This window comes from Ailuropoda melanoleuca, chromosome 10 (assembly GCF_002007445.2).
Source record: "Ailuropoda melanoleuca isolate Jingjing chromosome 10, ASM200744v2, whole genome shotgun sequence".
Taxonomy (NCBI): Eukaryota; Metazoa; Chordata; class Mammalia; order Carnivora; family Ursidae; genus Ailuropoda; species Ailuropoda melanoleuca.
The window spans coordinates 77473071-77487473 of NC_048227.1; positions in this window are offsets into that span (position 1 = coordinate 77473071).

A 14403-nucleotide genomic window follows, 5' to 3' on the forward strand; every position below is an offset into this window, starting at 1 on the left:
TTTGCTGGAAAATTTCCTTTTATTTGTGTTTTCCAAGAAACCATAATAGCCAGTCAGTCCTCACCTGACTGAAAATAAAGGAAACCTCATTAAAAATGGAGTCAGGAAGCCCTAAAGGGGAAGCTCTCATGCACTATCACTCAGACTCCAAACAAGAGGAAGCTTACTTTATATACCCCAGCAGGAAGAAGGCAGAATTTCTCCTTGCCCAGCAATAGCCCAGCCAAAGAGAAACTTCCACATCAGCCAATGAGAAGCCATCACCACCCTGAACTCTTCAAAAACAACCTCTCCCAACTTTCTCCTTGCCTCGCTAAAAGTAAACCCCTCCCCTCTGTTTCTCAGACATGCCTATGGTTCACCATAATTTGCTTGTCCCAAATTGCAATTCTCCGCTATTCTTGAAAAGGATCATTTAGTTGGTAAAAGAGCTGGCTCTTTTGTTTTTTTAAGGTCAGCATGACATATTGCAATCTGGGACTTCATTTTGAAGCCTCTTTTACTCAAAGTTCTGAGTGGAATGAAGTTTATTTCTTCACAACCACAAAACCATACACTCTGGACTGTGAGACTGAGACACTAAGAGACAGATGCATGAATAATCTTTCCCTGGAACCACAGAATGCCAAAAATACTGTCTACATAAGAATTGCCAAAAGAAAGGAAAAGAAAAGAGAAGAAAAGAAAAAGAAAGAAAGAAAGAAAGAAAGAAAGAAAGAAAGAAAGAAAGAAAGAAAGAAAAAGAAAGAAAAGTACGGAAGGGAGGGAGAAAGAGGAGAGCAAAGAAGGAAATGAAATGAAACCACAACCAAGTTTCACAACACATAAATGAAGCCAAGTGTTAGGCTAAAATGGATGTTTCTGAGTCGACACTCTTAGGCATTTCTTCACCCTAATGTCTCAGCAAATTGCACAAGTTTATAAATCGTAGAATGTATTTCAATAAATCAAAGAAGCACTTTGTAAATTGTACTTGATTTACAAACACGCAGTGTCTACTTGTTAATGTTGCAATTTGTATTCCTTTGGCCCCATAAACTCACTATGAAAACCCCTGTTATTCATGTGTACTTTTTATAGAAATGTCTTAAAATATAGTGTTGTCTTAATTAACATTACAAATTTGAATTTTAAAGAACATTGGGTGCTAGATTCTTTTGTATTGCAATTATTGCTTGAACATATAATTTCGTCATGTCTCTTACTATAGATAATTAAGGTTTCTCCTCCAACATATAGTAAAATTCTCTATCTCTAAAGTGTAATTATGTTCACAAATGATAGTGATAAATTCTTAGTATAACCAAACCTTGATAACCAAACAAAAACTTGTTTTGAACAGTTTAATGTGTTAAAAATCCTGGAATAGCATTGCTTAACTTAATATTGCTTTGGTTAGATAGATCATACATGTGCCTCTTGCTTGACGTGAGTAACAGAATTTAAGTGCACAATGACGACATCTTCCTTCACACATGAGGTGTTTGCCTGATCCAAATGTTCTCTCTGATGCAGCAATTTTACTCCTTCTGCCACTGAGCTATTATAGCTGACATTTTGATATACTAAAGACACTACTGTTCTATAAAGACAAAAAATAAAAGTCAATGTCGTCTCATAAGGCTGGCATGAAATTTGTCATGCAAACGATCCTGGGTCCAAACAAGAATGGACTCATTACCTGCACGGTCCTTCTTTGATTTACTCACATTTTTTTTTTTAAAGATTTTATTTATTTATTCGACAGAGATAGAGACAGCCAGCGAGAGAGGGAACACAAGCAGGGGGAGTGGGAGAGGAAGAAGCAGGCTCATAGCAGAGGAGCCTGATGTGGGGCTCGATCCCATAATGCAGGGATCACGCCCTGAGCCGAAGGCAGACGCTCAACCGCTGTGCCACCCAGGCGCCCCTGATTTACTCACATTTTACTTCTACACCCTGTTACTGCAATTGTCTGTCTGGCTCCAACACCACTCACAGGCAATACTGGAAGTAGTGTTTCTAATTGAGGACTTTAAAAAGCTACACAACAACATGGCTATTTGAAAAAAAACAAACACAAAAACCAGAACTCACATCAAATGACCAGTGTCAGTAAATATAACGAGCAAAAATATGTTCACAAACTACAGATAATAAACCATGAGGACGATGGTGTGTGTTTTCCTATCAATTGGCAGTCCCTCCTTTCTAGCGTCCTTCTAGAAAGGGTTCTTGTCTGTTTCCTTCGGAGCCATTCTCACCCTGCTGCAGCCCCGGTCTGCAACAACAGTCCACACACATGAGCCACTATGCACACTGGATCAGTCATTTCCTGAGTTGTCAATATTAAATGCAAAGTGTTCTCAGTCGGCCTCAAAGTGTTCCACTTCCGGTCTTCAACAGACATGCTTGTCAGTTGTGGGTGTTTGCCAAGCAGTGTCCATACAGGTGCTCGATAGTGAGGCCCTCCTTCAATTCTGCAAATATGACTCCTTAAGCATCACCGGAACCACTTTCCCTGGCTCTCTGTGTTTCTTTATGAATATCAGGAGCATTCCCATCTTAAAGGAGAAGAGATGTAAACAACCTTCTCATGACAGAATCCTTAATTTTTATCCATTCTATGTTTCCTGTGTTTCACCATAAAATATGCCTATTGTATCCTCCCTGACAAACCTGTCTGTGGTTAAAACTATCCCCTTGGGGTACTATTTTATTTCTTGAGCTGGGCACCAAGTATAAAGGAGAATTCAGCTTGTGAAATTCATCAAGCTCTATGCTTATGATTGGTACCCTTTTTAAGTTTATTCTTCAATGAAAAGTTAAAAAAAAAAAACTACCTAGTGTTCTGCCAGGATTTTCCTGGTTATCAGCTTCCTACCTGTTACAGCAGAAAAAGATGGTTTCCAGGACATTAATATGCTACTTTCCCCCTGACATTTACAGACATATTTGAGACACACATTCAGTTAAAAAATATAAATGTATATTAATTCCCTTTAATATGCCATAAATCATCTTAATCAAAGTAATGGAGTAGTATTACTACTGTATTTGTATGAGGCACTGGAGAATGCAAAGTGCTCTCACCCACATGCTCTGCTATCACTTGATTCCACACCTCCTTGCATAACTGCGTTCATTTTAGTTGGTCTCAATAACAGAGAGCCGGCTTTGGCATGTTATATAACAACTTAACTAATGGCCACAGTGCACTTCAGAGCAGACCATCCTGTTGCCTAGTGACTATTATCCAAGGCAATCAGAGTAAACAGCAAATAGCACAGATATTTTTGAACAGATGTTTGTTGACCTAGATACAATATTTATATGGCTTACTAGTTTCTCCAGCAGTTTCGGACCCTATCATATCCTATAGAACAGAAATTTGTTACTCCTTTATTATTCATCGCTTTTTCCTAGAAATGTTTTTTTCTAATGAGGAAACCGTTGAAAAGGAGTGATAAGTTCTGAATAAGAAATTTAAATGTCCCTCAAGTTTTATTTTTTTCAATTGATATTCAACGGAAATCTTTTCTGCAGAAGGGCTTGTAAAATAATGTCAAATTTCATCATGTCCCTTCCTATCTCCTACAGTACTTACAGGTGACATTTATTTGATGGGTAGAATTATTCTAAGTAAGGGCAAAAGCAAATTCACATTATTCTTCTCATGTCATTTTGCCGGGGACAAGTACCCTCTAAAGGTTACCCTTAGCATTCCACAATGCTCAGTGGAGTCTCACTGTCCTGGGAAGGCCCTCACTGGGCACAGTTCCACAGGCTTCTCTCCAGGGGGATCTTGTTGAGTTGATATGTGAATGAATGCACAGCTCAGAGTCATTAACATGTGTTGTAACTGTTGTTTTAGGTCCCAGTTGCCACAAAGACTATGAGCTACCTGTCTCTGGGGTATGGCACATTCATTTCTTCTAAGAGAGATAGAGAGAGAGAAAGAGAGCACATGCACATGTGCACATGAAGGGAAGGAGAAGAAGAGGAGGAAGAGAGAGAGAATCTTAAGCAGGCTCCACACTGGGTGTGGGCTTGGGGCTTGATCTCATAATCCTGGATTATGACCTGAGCCAAAATCAAGAGTCTGACAGTTAACCAACTGAGCCACTCAGGCACCCTTGGCCCATTCATTTTTGGAGCATCTTGAGTAGAATATAATACGTGCTAAATAGATTTTGAAGGAATGAAATAAGGCCTTTTATTATGCTTGAACATAATCTGTTATCTTTTATTTAATGCTTCTTGAAAACTTTTGGAGACTGAATGTTTGTGTCTCCCCCAATGTTGAAACCCGACCCCTCAATGTAATGGTACTTGGAGATGGAACCTTAAGGAGGTAATTAGGTTTATATGAGGTCATGAGAATGGAGCTCCCATAGGGGATTGTCTTCATAAGAAGAGAAAGAGACCAGACCTTTCTCTCACTCTGGCATGTGAGGACACAGCAAGATAGTGGCTGTTGGCAAGCCAGAAGAGAGTTCTTACCAGCATCGGACCATGCTGGCACTCTGGCCTCAGACTTCCAACCTCCAGAACCTTGAGAAATAAATTTCTGTGGTTAAAGCCATCTAGTCCATGGTATTCTGTGATGGCAGCCTGAGCAGACTAAAACGAAATCCCATTTTTTAAAAATTCAGGCCAAATTACTGGTTTAAAAATTATGATAGTGGATCATTTAAAAGAAATGGAGAAAAGATGGATAATTCAATACATTGTTTAAGACAATTGATTAGCCATTTAAGGAATAACATGAATCCCTGCCTTACTTCCTATGTCAAAATAACATCTAGACGAAGGAAATATTTCGATGTTACAAGGAAATAAAAGAAATGAGAGAAGGAGGGAGGGAGGAACAGAAAGAGAAAGAGAGGGAGGTGTGCCATTGGAGGCCTGGAGATAAATAATGGTAAATGTGTTTATACAGTTGGAAGAGGGATAAGACATTTTGTATATGATATTGAACCCAGGAATTATGAAGGAAGATTTACCCATATAAAAAATTTAAAAACATTGATCCTGAGAATAGCACCATACACAAAGTTTTTTAAAACTACAAGTTAATGAAAAATGGCAACAATTATGACAAAGTTCTAATCTCTCTACTATAAACAAAAAGCTCACAAATCAATTAGACAATGACCAAAAAGGCAGAAAAATGAAAAAAGATATAAAAATTTATTTTTTAAAAGATTTTATTTATTTATTTGAGAGAGAGAGAGAGCACGAGGAGAGGGAGGAGGAGAGGGAGAAGCAGATTCCCCTTTGAGAAGGGAGCCCAACCTGGGACTTGATCCCAGAACCCTGGGATCATGACCTGAGCCGAAGGCAGATGCTTAACTGACTGAGCCACCCAGGCACCCCTAAAAATGTGTTTTATAGGAAATACATATGGTCAATAAAGATGTGGAAAGATGTCTGATGTCATTAAAAATAAACAAATGCAAACTGAAACCACAATATGTCAAAGATTAATTGCTGGTACCCCTTTATTCATGAGGAAATGGAACAGTGCCTTTTCGTAAACTTAATAACGTATGGACACGTGTAAGCTTTAGGAAACCACCTGGCAAGACCGGCCAAACTTCAAATGCCACTATGCTTTGATACTGAAATTCTACTTCTAGGAAATTATGTTTCACTTATTCGTACATGGAAATGGACGTCCATTAATAAAAGATAGGTTTCCAAACAGTGGTAAAATAAAATAATAGCATGAATGTGTTTATTCTTATACAAATAGAAAGTCTATACGGATGGATGATCATAGATGTAAAATTTACTACAGTTCAATGGGATTTGGGAGTAGAGATGTGAAATTTTACATTTACTTTATATACTTCGGTACCATTTAGCTTTTCTTTTTTTGAAGCCATAATTTTGCACTACTTTTATAATAAAATTAATTAGAACTATAAGGAGAGTATTGCCAACCTACAATTCTGTGGGAATTAACATAATTATGCAGTCATTGAGTCATACAAAAGTAAAATATCAGAAAAGAATTAATCCAAAGTAAAATACTTTCAAAAATAAAGAGCTTAAAAGAAAAGTGTTTAGGAAACAAGTAGCATGTGTCAGGAAGTTGACAAGCCTCATCTATAATGCAGGATCAGAAGCCTGGAAGCCTGGGTCACACCTGTCACTCAACCTCACTTTCAATCAAGGGAAAGCTGGTATGTGATGAATAGCGTACAAACCAATAGAAGAGGAAAGAGAAGCATTTCCTAACGGGGTGTGTGTGTGGGTACGGTTGGAGGGAGAATAGTTTCAGAGGGGAGAAAAATCATTTCCGAGTTTAAATGAGCTCAAGAACAGGCTATGACCTTCAGCAAAGGCTTTTAAATATATATATTTTTTGCCTCAGAAAATAAACCAATCCTCTGTGTTTTCTTATTTTACCATTTCGACTCCATAAGTGAGCAACAGATGTATTTGCACTTGTATTGTCTGCAAGAGGATGGTGATCGAATTTGGTGCTGAATTGGACCAAATATCCCACATGGAATTCTTCACAGCAGCTGTAAAACTGTAACATTTCACGAAGCCATATGTATTCTGTTTTCACCTTAGACAGTGTTCCTACAAGTAAAGGCTGTTTACTCCAAGAGGGGGAAGCCCTGCATTTCATTTGAAACCATAATGTGTCCCATGAAAGGAGTTACGTGTCAGATATAGTTGGTTTCAGATTATTTCCACCTTTCTCAAATGAAGGTGCCCTCTAAATACCGTTTCTTTTTTATAAGACGCTCCCTACACAGAGCACCCTTCCTGAAGGAGGAGAAATATAAAATATTACAGCTGTCTTGTCTTTGAAGACCAGGTGCAAGGAAAGATTGCCAGTGGTGATGGAAATAAACCTACCTCAGGATCGGATTAGAGTCCTTTATTACAGGTGAATGTAATCAAATACCTTCTGATTCCTAAAGTTACATTTTAGTTCTTTCTCCTTTTTTCTCCTTTCTTCCTCTCGGCCACAGTTTAACTTTTCACTATATATCACATCATATACACAATTACATACATTCATGCACACATACAATATTTAGTAAAAATATCTAATCAACCTTTTATTATGGTTCCTTGCAATCTAAGTTCCCTAGCAAATAATGTGTTCCTAATAATATAGTAGGAAAACTTCTGGATGAGGTACATCATCTGTGTACATCAACTAGTGGCTTGGGGCATCTGCAGAGGGACCCCTGGGCCTGGAGTAGCAAAATTTCCCTGGCCATGAGATTCAATATTGCTCAGCCCCATTACTGCCCCTCACTGGGTTGCAAGCTGTGACTTTCAAAGCTGCAACTGTCAAAACATAGCAGGAAGGTTCTCCTGCCACACCTTGGATCCGTGTAAAGTGAGGATAATCATTCCTGACTTACGCATCTTCGTTGCTACATACGGCACAGAGCTGAAAAGATCAAATTGTTGAAATGCTCACTGACATCATGCAAACATGAGGGATGGTGACACTGTCACACTAGGTCCAGTGATTCTCTGTATTGTCACAACAGCTTTACAATGAGCTCCTGCTGGCTGAAGACAGATCCCGGCGGCGGTGGGGGGGCAGTTCAACTCTTGAGATCTACCTATAAACCCATGCTGGGTGGCTCACTGGTACAACCCAACATATGATTGAAAAGTTTCAAAGGAATCACACAGTGTGCCCTATGACTTTCACTTGCCCTTCGATGCTCTGAGCAGTCAGCTCTGTGGCTACTCACTTGAGATAGCTTTTCAACAGCAGGCAGTGTTTAGATAATTAGGAAATAATCCTAAGTATTATTAAATAAGAAAATATTATTCCTTCAACCAAAATAATGGTGTGTGAGAGTGTATACAGGCAAGTGAATGTACATGCATACAGAGCAAAGAATTTGGAAGAAATTGCACCAAAAAATTGGTATCTTTGGATCATATACTTGTCTATGGGTAAGAATAACAAACAACTCAATTTAGTGATGAAGACACTTTTAACCATCTTTGTATTAATCAAAGATGCTTCCTAATTTATTTTGGAAGTTTCAATTATTGAATGCTTACATTTATTACATTTTCCAAACTCTAGGAAAAGACAATTTTGGCTTTGATAATTTTTTCCAATTACTTCTTTAAGAAGAATTTGATAATGTGCTCTGGACATACAAAGATACATGAAATTGGAGAGCTGTGGACTGCTTACAGGTGAATGAGACAGAAGTTAACCACACACATTATTAGGAAAAAAATAAAAGAGGCTGCCCATTTTATAACTATTTATATAATATTACCAAACAGGCTAAGCAAATTCTCATGTGCCAATCACCTGAACAAAAAGAGAAGTTCCTCCTTCATGGTGAAAAAAGGAACCATGTAGGAAATAGAGTGAAATCAAAAAAGAGTAAGTTATACATATACACCATTATTTTCCTCTTAGGTGCATTCATCTGAATGTTCGATCTCTAGGTGAGATACACAGGAAGACAGAGTCCAATTAATTTATAAACGTCAATTAGAGCTCTCTGGACAAAGTGTCAGTTTTGCTAGTGAGAGACATACTTCTCAGTGATGTAGGCTCCAAACACTGGACTAGTAATCTTGCAAACTCCGTGACTCATGTGGGTAGAGCAAAGCTGCGTGGTGAGTCTCTGTGCGTGGAATGGATGAGATGAGAAAGTGGAAGCCAAAACTGTGCAGAGTCACTCCTACCAAATGAGAGGTAACTTGTTCACAGCCGTGAGATTATTTTGATGGTTCCACTGAAAGCTGCGATTTATTTGGAGCAAAACATCACATGCATTTTACTCTATAGGGAGTTGTGTTTTCAAATTGTCATCTTATTCTGCCAGGAAACACATTGGTGAAGTTGATTAGAAAGCCCCCAACATTGCTTCTGTCCACAACCACACTCTGCACAGTGATAACGGAAAGAAGTCAATGACACACGGAAGAAGAAGCTGTAAGTTAGGTACCCTGACCTACTCCCTATAGTTGAAACACATGAAAAATGAATTCTGAATCTCTGTCTCACATGCCTGGCTTTTTGGGGTGAACTTTTTATTGTGAAATAAAACACCCATACCAAAAAAAAAAAAAAAAGGACAATGGCATGTATAATAACTTTGACTTATCACAAAGGAAACACTGTAACTGATACTTTGGTGAAGAAATAGAAAACCTTCTGTCATTCAGAAGCCCACACATGGTCCCTCCTATTTCCTAGTCCCTCCTATTTGCTATTCCCTCTTTTTACCCCCTCAAAGGTCACCACTATGGCTACATTTAAGTTAATCATCTGTTTTCTTTTTAAAATGTGATTTTACGACAAAGGTACATTTCCCTGAACACAGCAGTTTAGGTTCGCTGTTTTTGAGCTATATGTACGAAAAATATAGTTTGTCTCCTTTCATGCCTGGATTCCTTTGCTCAACATTCCGTTTTGACACTCATGTAATGCAAGGAGCTAGAGTTCTCTCAGTTTCATTGCTTTCTAGTACTTTTTCCTACGATTATACCACAATTTATTTTTCTATTCAACTGCTGATAAACTTTGCAAACAACACTGCTGGGACTGTTTTTGTAGGTATGTCTTGCTGTACATAAGCACACATTCCTAGAAGTGGAATTGCTTGTCACAGAGTATGCATAACTCATCATGCCAAACTGTCTTCCAAAGTTCCCGCTTACACCCCCAGAAACAGTGTATAGGAGTCCTCAGGACTCTATATCCTCACCCATACTCGATATTGTAGTATCTGCAATATTGTAATGATATTGTAGTGTTCCTGAAATGTTCTGTAGGTGGTCAAAAGAAACCAACCTCCAGCTGTAAGATAAATAAATACTGGGGATATAATGTAAAGCATGTAGACTATAGTTAACAATACTCTTGTATATTTCAAAGTTGTGGAAAGAGTAATTCTTAAAAAGTCCTCATCACAAGAAAAAGATTGTAACTATGTGAAGGACCATGAACTAAACTTACTGAGGTGATGATTTTGTAACACATACGTATACCGAATCATTACATTGTATACCTTTAAGTAATACCATGTTATATGTCAATTATAGCTCAATACAACTGAGGGGGAAATGTTTGGGAGAACAGGGCTTCGTTAGTTACACATGCTGCCAGCATTTTTATCCACTCTTTTGCTCATTTCTTCACTTACTTTATAGCGTCTTTGAGGAACAAGATCTTAATGTTATTGTAGCAAAGTTTATCGATCACTTCTTTAATGGTTAGTATTTCTAGTGTCCTGTTTAAAAAATCTAGTCCTACCCATATATGATGAAGATTTAGTCATATGTTATCTTCTGGAAGATTTATTTGCTTTTCATATTTCGCTCTACAATATACATAAAGTCAATTTTTGTTTATGATTTGAAATAAGGCCAAATTTCTCTTTTTCCCATATGGGTAAATTGCTTGCAGTACTATTTATTGAAAAAACTGTTCATTTTTAACTCCTGCACAATGCCCCCAATATTAGTTTTCTTTCTTCTTAAAGAAGAAGATGATGAACACAGACTGTATCTTAGGCTATTGGCATTCTCATTCATGCTGCGAATTCATAGCTTTGAAAAAGTAGTAAGAATATTTAGATTTGAAAGAGCAAGTGAATTTGCATATGTGTCCATCCCCAAATTTCTACGTATATACATCTAGGGCGTTTCCAGAGAGGTCTGTCATTCTGGTATTTTTGGGACTAGGCTCTGCTCCTTCTACGTGTTGTGTGTGTTCACTGTAGAGCAGTGAATGAAATTTCTTGTTGTCAGAGACTCTGAGCACAGCTGGGTTCAACTTGCTTAGCAACAGGGTTCTGACGTGACTTTTTATTTTGTAAGATTCATGCCTCTAAAATACTTCATGACATTTGGAAACCTTGTGTCTGTCTTACCGTGCACCATACGATGAACACCATATGCTGTCAGATGAGAACAGAACCGCTTATGAATTGAAGTCTATTGAGTCTAGGCTGAAACCGGCATAGAATATAAAATGTTTCATTTTACACTCTCAGGCAGGCAATAATTTGAGTAATATTTGCCCCCAGAAGAGTAGAACACTACAAGTTTTTTATGCTTACCATAAAAGTAGCAGAAATGGAAATACACAGAGAAAGAGTCCCCAATAAAAGGTTTGAAATAATCTTTCTTTGTTTGAATTTCGACTACTTGACCTTCTAAAACTTCTCAGATCCAGCTCATTTACTCCATCTTGTCTTGTTTATCTCTCACTGAGCTTTAATCTTGAAAACAAATCCAGGGAAGGATCTTTGGTGTGTGTTTATTTGCTCCTCTGCTCCTCTCTCTGGATTCTAGGATGATTGGTTTGGTATATACCTTTTCAGATTTCAAATTTTTCTTACTTTTTTTTCTTCAGCACTTCCAGGCTCTTTTGGAATGCTTTTATTTCTAGAAATCAAAACATAATATCCTTCAGTCGGTCATTTAAATTAATGCTTCCAAAATTAATCTATAGTCTGTTGAAAGCTATGACTCATTTACAGGAACCCACTTGATTTTCAGCTAAGGCAAACTCAGCAGAACAAATGAAAAAAGAATGGGGAAAAGAAAGTGTTTGGCAATAGACAGGTCTGGCCAATGAAAATGTGCCACTAAATCATATTGGAGTTTTAAACTCTGTCACTAAATATTCTGAAGAATCGCATGATACTGACTTTGTACATGGATGTGTGTGCATTTATGACACAGGGCTGATTATGTAATAATTTGATAATACGAAAACCTACTGAATATAATTTTGTGCTAGACAACACATTGCCACTTTCATTAGGTACATGCTTTAGATTTTATGTTATTAAGAAGACTTGAAGACCTCCAGTTTTTGAAATATAAAACCCCTAATTGTTCAATCCTGCATATGATGATATACATTTCGATTGATGGAGCATTCTATTTCTTTGATTACTGTCTTCCAAAGAGAATCTTCCTATTAATCTTCTGCTCAGCATCAGAATCCACAGATACATGCAAACTTAATGAACTATTCAATACAATGGCATTTTTATTTTAGAAATCTAAAGATGGCTCAGTCGGTTAAGTGTCTGCCTTCGGCTCAGGTCATGATTCCAGGGTCCTGGGATCGAGTCCCGCACTGGTCTTGCTCAGCGAGGAGCCTTCCTCTCCCTCTGCCTTCCATTCACCCTGCTTGTGTACTCCCTCTCTCTCTGACAAGTAAATAAAATCTTTAAAAAAAAAGATATCTAAAGCTGTAGATCGTCTTTGAGCCTTGCAGTGACATTAGGTGCAGGGTACGTATAGGTGTGAGGCAGGGGCAAAGCTGGAGTTGTCACGCTCACACTCCCACCTTGGAGCCAGTATACTTACACGCTCACACATCAGCTGAGGACTCTGAAGCAAATCAGCAAGCAGCAGGTTCAGGTCTCTTCACCAGAATGATTTCATCAGCCACAATAATAGCTACTGCTTTTGAGCTATCCAAACTGTGCCAGATACTTCGCATGTCCTATTTCTGATCCTTATATGAAATGTGAAAATCTATCTGTCTTTTAACATGAGGAATCAGCCTCAGATATTTTACATTGGCCTAGAAAGCTCCAGAAACAGTTTATCTGGCCCCAAAGTCTACTCCCTCTATGCAGGTGTGATAGTGTCAAGTTTACAGGAAAACACAAGGGGAAAGGAAAAGGTGAGCATGAATGATCTTAGCAGAATGTAGAAGGAGCACCTTGTCTATGATATGACTCAGGTTGTAAAGAACTTTAAAATGTTCCTAATCACTCAGTGCCAAGACCAAGCTAACCAATCAGTACAGATTTGTGCTTCTAGCAGCAAAACACAGCCACGGTAAAAATAACGTAGGTTTTAAACTGACCATATGGTTTTAAATCTTAATTTTGCCCTTTACTAGATGAGCAGACGGGCGTGGGTTGCACAACACCTGTGAGTCTGACTTTTCCAATCTGTGAAATGGGGAGATTTGTATACACACTCTGTAAGCTGGCTGTGCTTCACCAGAAAACTGCCATGCGGTGGGCTCTCAAGAAGGGGTAGATCTGTTTACTGAGGTCACATTTTCTAATGTGTTCATTTTCTTGATTTTGGGGGGATAATCATTAGTTGAATTGGAGGAGTAAATACAAATCCTAGCACATATATCTATAACCACTGTAGTTCTTGTCAAAAAAACACCTACTATGGCAGTTACTAGAGACTGTCAGCATGACGATCATTGATTTCGCTTTGACCTGGGATGTCACCTTCAGGAAATCTATGTGACAGTGAGCATTTTGAGAGCCACCGGCTTTGCCAGCCTTGTCAACTCCAGCCCTCGATCCCCAAGGAGAGAGGAAGGCCGGTACAAATACAGCTAGCTCCGGCTTTAGGAATAAATCCAAGGGTGATCAATTACATGATCACGTGTTTTACCATCAGTAGCACTGATCTCTGTGAATCTTTTGAAAAAACAGTCTTGCTTATCATCTCATTTCAGAAGTACAGGTGAGATCACCCGTGTTCAGAATGGATGTAGGCCCCTACGCTCAGAAAAGTCTTAGGCACTTTTCACCATAGGTTGACCACTCGGCACCTGCAGGTTCTTCCTATGCCTGTGAAATGGGGTTAAAAATATTTGCCTATGTGAAGCTTGACCACCACTGCCTGTTACAACCCTCCCCCATGGGCCACTTCCACAGACTGGCCCCTACCTCCGCCCCCCACCCCCACCGCTGCCTCAAACAACTCCCCGCCTTAGAAGATGAGAGGATTGGGGCTTTTTGTGTTGGAAGAACAGGGGGTGAATATGGGGAGAGGGGGGTGGACAACAGGTAAAATGTGGAACGGACTGCTGGAGGAGACTTTAGGAGGGGAGGGAGGGCTTCAAGAGAGAAGCATAGGAAACAGAAGAAAATATGATCAAAATACAGATTTGAAACAAATATTCTTGGGTCTGCTTATAGCCTCAGAGTATTCAAGTAAACCAAGGGAACGACTAGTCACATTGAAATTTTGTTGATTGCATGGACTGTGTTTTTTTTTTTTTTTTGCCTACAACACTATTCTGGCATTGACCCACGTGGATCATAGATTTCTAGGTCTCAAACTTGCTAATGATGCTGCTGTCCATAGAAGGCACTGGGTAACTAACGTTTACAAAACCCAGGGGTTGTATCTTTCCTTTGCTTCAGATCTACCCTGCCCTCTCCTTTCTGTATCCATCCCCATGCAGACTGAGCTGTATGAACCATATAACAGACTCCCACACTTTCTGCCTTCTGTTGGAGTTCAGTAATGAGAGAGCAGGAGATTGTAGGAAGGGAGGAGAATGAGGCCCAGGTATTTTTTACTCTGACTCCCTCCCCGTAAGAACACCTCAAGTGGTTGTATCCTTTCATGGAAGGTCACTGTTCCATCCCCACAAGGCTCCCCTACATGGCTCTCCTT